The sequence below is a fragment of the Peromyscus maniculatus genome, chromosome 3, assembly GCF_049852395.1.
Source record: "Peromyscus maniculatus bairdii isolate BWxNUB_F1_BW_parent chromosome 3, HU_Pman_BW_mat_3.1, whole genome shotgun sequence".
Classification (NCBI taxonomy): domain Eukaryota; kingdom Metazoa; phylum Chordata; class Mammalia; order Rodentia; family Cricetidae; genus Peromyscus; species Peromyscus maniculatus.
The window spans coordinates 91,889,722-91,898,850 of record NC_134854.1 but is presented as its reverse complement, the minus strand read 5'-3'; the positions used below and the strand labels follow the sequence as shown (position 1 = coordinate 91,898,850).

The following is a 9,129-nucleotide window of genomic DNA, read 5'->3' as shown; positions in this document are numbered from 1 at the left end:
TCCGGAAGCCCATGGTTACAGGTGTGTGTGTGTGTGTGTGTGTGTGTGTGTGTGTGTGTGTGTGTGTGTGTGTGTGTTTGTGTGTGTGTGTATCTGCACTTTGCACAGGCAACTCTGTGGCTCTCCCTCAGCCTGAAATTAAAAAGAAACAAGTCTCTTGAGCAATAGGTCTTTGTTATCAGTTTGTGGAGAGCAAGTAATAGCCAGAGTTGTTTGGGGCTTCCATGGTGACCCTCTAAGCAACAACTTATTAAGATGTAACCCATTCCTTACACTGGAGGTTTCATGTGGTGGTGGAAGATGTCTAGTTGAGGTTTAACAAACCTTTATTATTTGCTGACTTCACTTAAATGTCTTTCATATGTTTACGTCTTAGGAAGTCTCTACTGAAGTAGGTTTCCATAAGATCTCTCAAATGGCTCTTAGTGTTAATTGTCCATTCCTGTATTCCTTCCCTTACTACTCTCTTTCATCCCTAACATATCTCATTAAACATGGAGAAATTGGCTGGTGCCCAACTAGAGCTTTCACACCGACTGACTAGTGTCCATGGTGCTGAAAGATAATCTGCATTCTACCAGAGGAGAGAGATGACAACCAACCCAGCCATAAACCCTGTGATCTAGAATGGTTGTGGAAGTAACCCACTTCTATGTAATTGGACTCAATGCTTATTCCATGAGATACAACCCATGCCTGATACTATGCTGGTGGCCAAGAACCTGAGACTAGATAGGTCATGGACCCACTGGAAACCTAGATATTATTTCTGCTAAAGGAACACAACGATGAAATGACTCATAATTCTGTTATACTATAGGTCAGTGTCCTAATTAGCTTCTATCAGAGAAGCTTCTTGCTGCAATAGATAAGAACTAATACAGAGAATCACAAGTAGACAAGGTACAGAGAGTGGGAGACCTTGGAACATTCAGTCATAAAGGGAATGTCATAATCAAACTCCTCCTTGAGGGTTCAGGGATCTCTTTGGAAGAGGAGGGGTGAAGATTGTGATAGTCAGATAGGATTGATGAAAACAGGGAATCACAGAAACTTACCTAGAACTTGCTATGTACTCCAGGCTAGCTTTACTCTTATGGTCCTCTTGCTACTGTCTCTCCAGTTCTGGGATTACAGATGTGAATCTCAACTCTTTATCATGATATTTTATTTATTTTTGTTTTTTGTAATTTACACAGAATACTGGGTCTATAATGTACTTCTTATATATGTTTTCATGATTCACTACTCTGAATCTTGGAAGGTTCTTTGATTTCTGTTATTGTTAGTGATTTTCATCCATACACAAATATTTTTTCCTTTGGATGGCAAAAATCTATGATGTTGTGGTCTATTTTTCTTTGTACAATTATTGCTTGATTTGGGATGGCTATACCCCTTCTGGCAAAGTTTTTGTCTGTTCACTATGTCAGCAAGACCATGTTGACCCATTTCAATATAGCTAATTTCTAAATTACCATCGAATATGCATTTCTGGAATAAACACTGTTGGCAGTGTTTGTCTACAGCCATGACATCTTGGAGAAATTTGGTTTCTTTTTTTTAAGGAGATGACACAATTTTTATTCCTACCACTTGTTCCCCAGTCCCATAATACATTTGGTTTCTTTTATTTCCCTTCCATTTCCCCAAATTTAGAGGCATCTTTCAGTTATCAAAGTGGTGGCGATGACACTTGCTAGTTTCTGCTGGGTTTATCTTTGCTTCAAGATTAAAGCTTCTCTGATCCTGGGCTTAAATTCATGACCCCCATGATTTCCACAGAGAGAATTCTGGGATTTTCTTTGCATCTCTGTCCTATACTTATCCTGAAACTGGAGGCCAAATGTCTGAGACACTTTTCATTGTCCTCTGTATAAGAGTGGCTTTGCAGATGGATGATAACAAATTTTGACCCAATAACCCCCTTCCCCCATCTCTCTCCCTTCTTTTATTGCATGTCTTCTTATTCTGTTTCCTATTTTGTTAATGCAAGTTTTGAGAGCATATCTTATGATTTCCCTAGGACTGACAATTTGAGATATCTCTCCTCACATTTCTGCAAAATTCACCTGATTTAAATATGTCTTGGATATTAACCCACAGTTGCTCTTAGAGCACCTAGTAGAGTTCTCTTGGAAAGCAGTAAATGGATCCCTTTCAGTGAAAGCTCATGCTCTCTGTGAAGGTATGTTTGTCTGTTGACTGACACCAGCCACTCTCACACAAACTGCTCAGGCATTTGCTTTTGTGTTTGCTGACTGCTTTGCATGAGCCCTTCCAGCCCAGCCCAGCTGCTCAGAATTTATAAACAAGGGCTTTCCAGTGAGAACTGCATCATACAGCAGGGGGAGCAAGATGGAGTCACAAACTCAAGTTCTCATGTCCCTGCTGCTCTGGGTGTCTGGTAAGAAATTCAAAAATATTATAATTATTTCAGGGTCAGGACACAATGTTTCTTACATAATAATACTTTGACAATATGATATTATAACGACACTAAATGACAATTTAAATGTCATAATGTGTGTTTGTGTTTCTGTGCATGTTCATTGTCATTTCATGGTCACAGGTATCTGTGGGGACATCGTGATGACCCAGTCTCCATCCTCCCTGGCTGTGTCAGCAGGAGAGAAGGTCACCATCAGCTGCAAGTCCAGTCAGAGTCTGTTTGGCAGCAACAGCAGGAACTATTTGAGCTGGTACCAGCAGAAACCAGGGCAGGCTCCTAAACGTCTGATCTACTGGGCATCCACTCGGGACACTGGGGTCCCTGATCGCTTCATAGGCAGTGGGTCTGAGACAGATTACACTCTCACCATCAACAGTGTTCAGGCTGAAGATCTGGCAGATTATTACTGTCAGCAGCTACACAGTTATCCTCCCACAGTGCTTCAGCCTCCAACAAAAACCTCCTCTGAAAGTCTCAGCAGCTGCTGCACCACACACAGCCCTGGACCTGCACACTTCCACTTCCCCCTTTTGCCTGAGAGCTGGTGTGCCTGAAACACTGATGTAAAAGTTTGCAGAGCCCAGCAAAATGAAATGGGTTCAATGTCTCTTATGTCTTTCAGTACAAAGAACATAGATATGGAAATGCACGAAAGAACCCAGTATTATCTTTCTGTCCTGTAATACACTACCACAAATTCTGTTGCTTCAGTATTAGAGATTTATATTTTTATGGATCTGGAGTTCTGGTGTCTAACATATGACTCTATAGGCTGAAGTGATGATGTAGGGAAAAATCATTTCAGTTTGTTGCTCTAGGAAAGTTTCTTTATTTTTCTAGCTGCTAGAGGACTTTCTTACTTCTTTTCTGCTAATTATTTCTCAAGGTTTTTCTTTCCTTTTTCATAAATTCTTTTAATTTTAAATTACATTTTAGTTAATTACATTTTGTGCATGCATGTGTACATGTATGTGTACATGTATGTAGGTGCACAAGTGCAGTCAGAGGACAACTTGGGAATGAGTCTTTCTTTTTGTGATATGGGTTCTGGGGATAAATCTCAGGTCTGATGTCAAGCTCAGTGGCAAGTGTCTTTTCCTTCTCAACAATCTTGCTTCACATTGAGTTTATTAATGTTTATTCATTGCATACAAATGTCATACATCAATGTCTTTAAAGTATATCATATATTTTTCTCTCATCCACCAACCTTTCTCATTTCCCCTTCTCTTCCCTACTGTTATCCATTTTTACATTATCCATGTAATCTCTTGTATTTTTTATCACAGACATACACATATATACATAAGTACACACACACATTTGTACACACATACCACATACATATGCACATACACAAACACACACACATATACATGATCATGAACCCATAAAGAGATACACATACATGCACACATATATATGTACATACACAAACTTAGCACACAACATATTTAGGATCCAAAAAGAAATGAAAATGTGATATTTGTTGCCCATGTTTCTGGGGCCACATCTCCCTCAGAGGACTCCTCATCTGCTTTCCAACTGTGGAGACCAAGAATCCTCTCTCCACTCTAATGTTGGATGTAATTTTGTGTTAACATGTGCTGCTGTCCAGTCTTTCCATCACATATCGTTTAGTAGAATTTAGTGTTTTTAGAGGGCAATCATTTGTGCACCTGTGTGAAATATATGCAAATTCATCTTATCAATATTTTGGTTAAGAAACTTATCAAACACCTATTTTGGAGATATAGCAGGGAACAAGTGTGTTACAGACTACATAAAATTGCTGGAGATCTCCAAATACCTTAAAACTATCTTCTTGGGAATCAGTGTGTCCAAAGTTACATGTTGTGGTTGTGCCTGGAAACACAGTTGTGCCAGGTGTTTCCCCAGGAAAATCTTGAAGTGATGTGGACTGTGCAGAGTTTAGAGTTTTCTTCACTCTGACAAAACAACTGAGGAAACCAACTTAAAGGGCAAAGATTTCTTCAGCTCACAGTTTCTGTGTCAGGCCAAGATAGGTTAGTATCTTTGTTGTGGACCCAAATGAGGTTGCATATCATGGAGGAAGGACATGACAGGGGAAAGATGTTTATGGCAGCTGAGAAGCAAAGGGAGGTGGGATGAAGCCAGGGACTGGACACAGTCTTTAGAAGCATTCCCCTAGTTCCTCAGTTAGCACTAACTTCATACTTTCCCCCACCTCCCAATAATACCATTTAATCATGAATCAGCAATAGATTAATCCAGAAATTGAGTCATAGCATTCATGATCCATTCACTTTTAATAGTAGGATCCATAAGCTGTCAAAAATGTGAAGAATCCACATGCCGCAAAAGATCTTGTAGAAGTCCCTAACCATCTTCAGAAGAACCCAAGTTATTGATATCCTGGATCATCCTTTACCTTCAATCATATGTACTTATGTAGAAGTGATTTGATAATGTTTACTCTTCTGCTCCATATTGACAGCTCCATGCTTAGAATGGTGGAGCTGAAATTAACATTTAGGCTTTGCTTGAATGAAGCTGTGTTTCCCATGGGATAAAGAGCTCAGCTGTAACTGGTTGATCTGTTTTCTCCCTCTCATACAAGTTTAATAATTTCCTATGATTTTTTCTTTTTTTCTTTTTGGTTTTTCGAGACAGGGTTTCTCTGTGTAGCTTTGTGCCTTTCCTGTGACTCACTTGGTAGCCCAGGCTGGCCTCGAACTCACAGAGATCCGCCTGGTCGCCTCCCGAGTGCTGGGATTAAAGGCGTGCACCACCACCGCCTGGCAACCCTATGATTTTTTCAAAGACAAGTGAAACATGATGGCAATTGGACCATCTAAATATGAGGGATTCCATTTTATGCTACAGCACTGTATGAGGATATTGTGTGCCTTATACACAGTAATGAATAACATCAGCCTCATGCTCCATTCTGCTGACTCAGGCATGAATGTCCTGACTTTAGCAACCATATTCCAGGATTAGAAACCTAATCTACACTGCATAATAACTTTATCAGTTATTGACAGAATATGCACTTAGTAAGTTGTTTCATCTCCATTCAAGACCCATCGCCACTGAGCCTGTCAGGACCCTGAGGTTCCTGTTTGGAAATCTTATAAATCAGTAGATTTGACACTATTCTGGCTTATGTATTTCCCATTTCAAGTAGGTGCTTATATCACTTAGTAGGGAGCAATGATTTCACCTACAAGAGATGGAGGTCAGGTCTCTACTGATGATAGCCAGAGATAAGAGTCCGAGTCATCTCAATATCCTGAGAAAATGACAGATTAATGTGAGGTCATATGAATTTATTAGCCAATCAAATATTTGTGTATTTTCTGACATTCCATACTAGGTACTGGGTGGTTTTGTTTTGCACACCCACAATATCCAATTTTGAATATAAACCAAAGTTTTTATGCAAGAAAAGGCCTCCCAGGATTTTCAAATACCATTTCATCCTTTGTATGTGACAACATCACCAGAGTTCAGATCCCTATTCTTTGTGGACAAATGCAATATCCCTATCCTGATCATAAATGACAAATCCTGCTCATCTCGCATAACAAAGGGTAAGTAGCATGGCCCTAAAGCTCACTCAGTGCTGTTTTTTTCTTATATCTGAACTCACATGGGATCCTGAACATTAGTACCTCAAGTTTTGCAGAAGGAACCTCATTCTGAGAACTCAAACAGTAAACCAAGAGAAGAACTGAGATTTCTCCTAATTCTTGAAGAGAAGGCCTCCGTAGGAAGTCATATCCAAATTACCTGGTGGCTAAAGTGATATGGAAAGAGCTAAGAAGAGGGTATACAGTTTATTGGGGGAGCCACTGGAACATCTGATTTCTATCATTGGAATAGGACCAATGGAATCCATGCTACCCACAGCAGTGGATAGAAGTCCACTCTGAAATTCTTTATCTGTTTGAAGGACATAATGCCCACAACACTCAATTGTAACACAGCATCAGAAGCAGGTGTCCATGTTAGAGGAGAAGCAAGTGGCAATTGAAGTTCAAGGTGTCAGCTCACCAGGAGGTGAATTTCTGATGATGGACTCTGGGTCTCCATAAGCAGGGCAGAATTTGTTCATGGAAGTCACCCTGTACAGAGACTTCCTAAACCTCGAATGCAGTAATAAATGCTCACATTCTCAGGTACCACCCCGCTGACATTTGCCCTCGCCTATTGCTACTGAACCAGTCAGGGACTGCAGCTGAAAGCCTCATAGATCAGGATTGGGAAGACTGGACTGGTTTATATAGAAGCCAAGTTAAATAGTGGTTCCATCACTGTGTAAGGGGTTCTGACTAGAGTTGAGGACATGGAGACTGGCTCTCCAAAGATGGTTTGAGAGAGTGTAGTTTGGGTCATCTCAAAATCTCCTGTGGGTCTTAAATAAGTAGGAAATAAGTTCATTGGGGAAAGAAATTCAAGGTCATATGCAATATGACAATCTATTTCATAATTTAACATTTACTGTAACTTATGAACTAAAAGTGTTCAATTTTAAAAAAGGACCAATATCTGTAAACCATTTGTTAGAATTTGCTCCTAACATCACACTCCTCCTATTTGACAATCTTCATCAGATTACAGGTCCTTCTTGTCAAATCTCTCTGAATATCACAGGTCTAAATTCCATAAGCCCTGAATTTGCATATGTTGTATGTGAACTGAACACACATGGGTGGGAGCAGCATCCCACAGATCACCATGAATCCCCATTCACTTTATTTCTCTCCTTCATCATCAGAGATCCAGAGCATCAACAACCCGAGGAGTTGAGTGGGAACCTTATTTGAGAAGCTGAATTAAGAATTCCAGGCCCTTCCTGTATTCCCTCCCTTGCCCCTCTCTTTCATCCCTTACATATCTCATTAAATATAAAGAAATTGCACTGGTGCCTAACCATAGCCCATCCCCCTACTGACTAGTGTTCATGGTGCTGAAAGATAATCTACATTCTACCAGAGGAGAAAGGTTACTACTAACCTTGTGATCTAGAATGATTGTGGGAGTAACCAACTTCTAGGTAATTGGATTTAAGGCCCATTTCACAAAATGCAACCCATACCTGACACTGTTCTGGTGGCCAAGAACCTGAGCCATAGGCCATGGACCTACAGGAAACCCAGATACTATTGTTCTGCTAAAGGAACACAACAATGAAATGACTCCTAATGACATTCTGTTATACCCATAGGTCAGTGTCCTACTCAGCTGTTGTCAGTGAAGCTTCTTCCTGCAGTAGATAAGAACTAGTACAGGCTCACAAGTGGGTAAGTTTCAGAGAATGAGAAACCTTAGAACATTCAGTCCTAAAGGGAATGTTTTCATCAGATTCTTACCTGAAGGCTTAGAGATCTCTGTGGAAGAGGAGAAGGAAAGATTGTGAGAGACAGAAGAATGGATGACATCAAGGAAACAGTGTCTTCCAGACACAACAGACCTGATGAACATAGGAAGTAACAGAGACTGACCTAGAACTAGCTATGTACTCCAGGCTATCTTTAATCTTATGACCCTCTTGCTGCTGTCTCCCCAGTTCTGGGATTACAGATGTGAATCTTAACTCCTTGTCATGATATTTTTTTGTTTTTGTTTTTTGTACTTTACACATAATATTGGGTTTATAATGTACTTCTTATGTATGCTTTCATGATTCAGTACTCTGAATCTTCAAAGGTTCTTTGATTTCTGTTATTGCCATTGATTTTCATTCATACTCAAATATTTTTTCCTTTGGATGGCAAAAATCTATGATGTTGTGGTCTATTGGTCTTTTTAAAATTATTGCTTGATTTGGGATGGCTATGCCCCCTTCTGGCAAGGTTTTTTATCTGTTCACTATGTCAGCAAGACCACCTTGACCCATTTCAATATAGCTAATTTCTAAATAACCATGGAATATGCATTTCTGGAATAAACACTCTTGGCAGTGTTTGTCTACAGTCATGCATTCTTGAAGAAATTTGGTTTCTTTTATTCCTCTCCCATTTTCCCAAATTTAGAGCCATGTCTCAGTTATCAAAGTTGTGGGGGTGACACTTGCTAGTTTCTCCTGAGTTTATCTTTGCTTCCATATTAAAGCTTCTCTGATCCAGGTCTTAAATTCACAAACCCCATAATTTCCACAGAGCAAATTCAGGGCTGCTCTTTGCATCTCTGTCCCATGCTTATCCTGAAACTGGAGGCCAAATGTCTGAAACGCTGTTCAATGTCCTCAGTTTAAGAGTGGTTTTGCAGATGGGTGATAACAAAGTTTGATCCAGGTTCCCCGCCCCCCCGTTCATTCCCTCTTTCCTTCTTTTCTTTTATTGCATGTTTTCTTATTCTGTTTCCAAATTTGTTGTTGCAATTTTTGAGAGCATATCTTATGATTTCCCTAGGACTGTCAGTCTGAGATAGCTCTCCTCACATTTCTGCAAAAGTCACCTGATTTAACTATGTCTTGGATTGTAATCCACAGCTGCTATTAGAGCACCTAGTAGATTTCTCTTGGAAAGCTGTAAAAGGATTTCTTTCAGTGATTGCTTGTGCTCTCTTTGAAGGTATGTTTGTCTGTTGATTGACGCCAGCCACTCTCACACAAACTGCCCAGGCATTTGCCTTTTTATTTGCTGACTGCTTTGCATGAGCCCCTCCAGCCCAGCCCATCTGCTCAG

At 40.1% G+C, this 9,129-nt stretch overlaps 1 pseudogene across 1 annotated transcript; it reads left to right on the top strand.

The window, feature by feature from the left end:
* Positions 1 to 2,353: 2,353 nt before the first annotated feature.
* Positions 2,354 to 3,006, top strand: LOC102926481 (immunoglobulin kappa variable 4-1 pseudogene; annotated as a pseudogene). The gene is made up of 2 exons (XR_013049647.1): positions 2,354 to 2,407; positions 2,573 to 3,006. The product of XR_013049647.1 is annotated as an immunoglobulin kappa variable 4-1 pseudogene (transcript).
* The last annotated feature ends 6,123 nt before the right edge of the window (positions 3,007 to 9,129 follow it).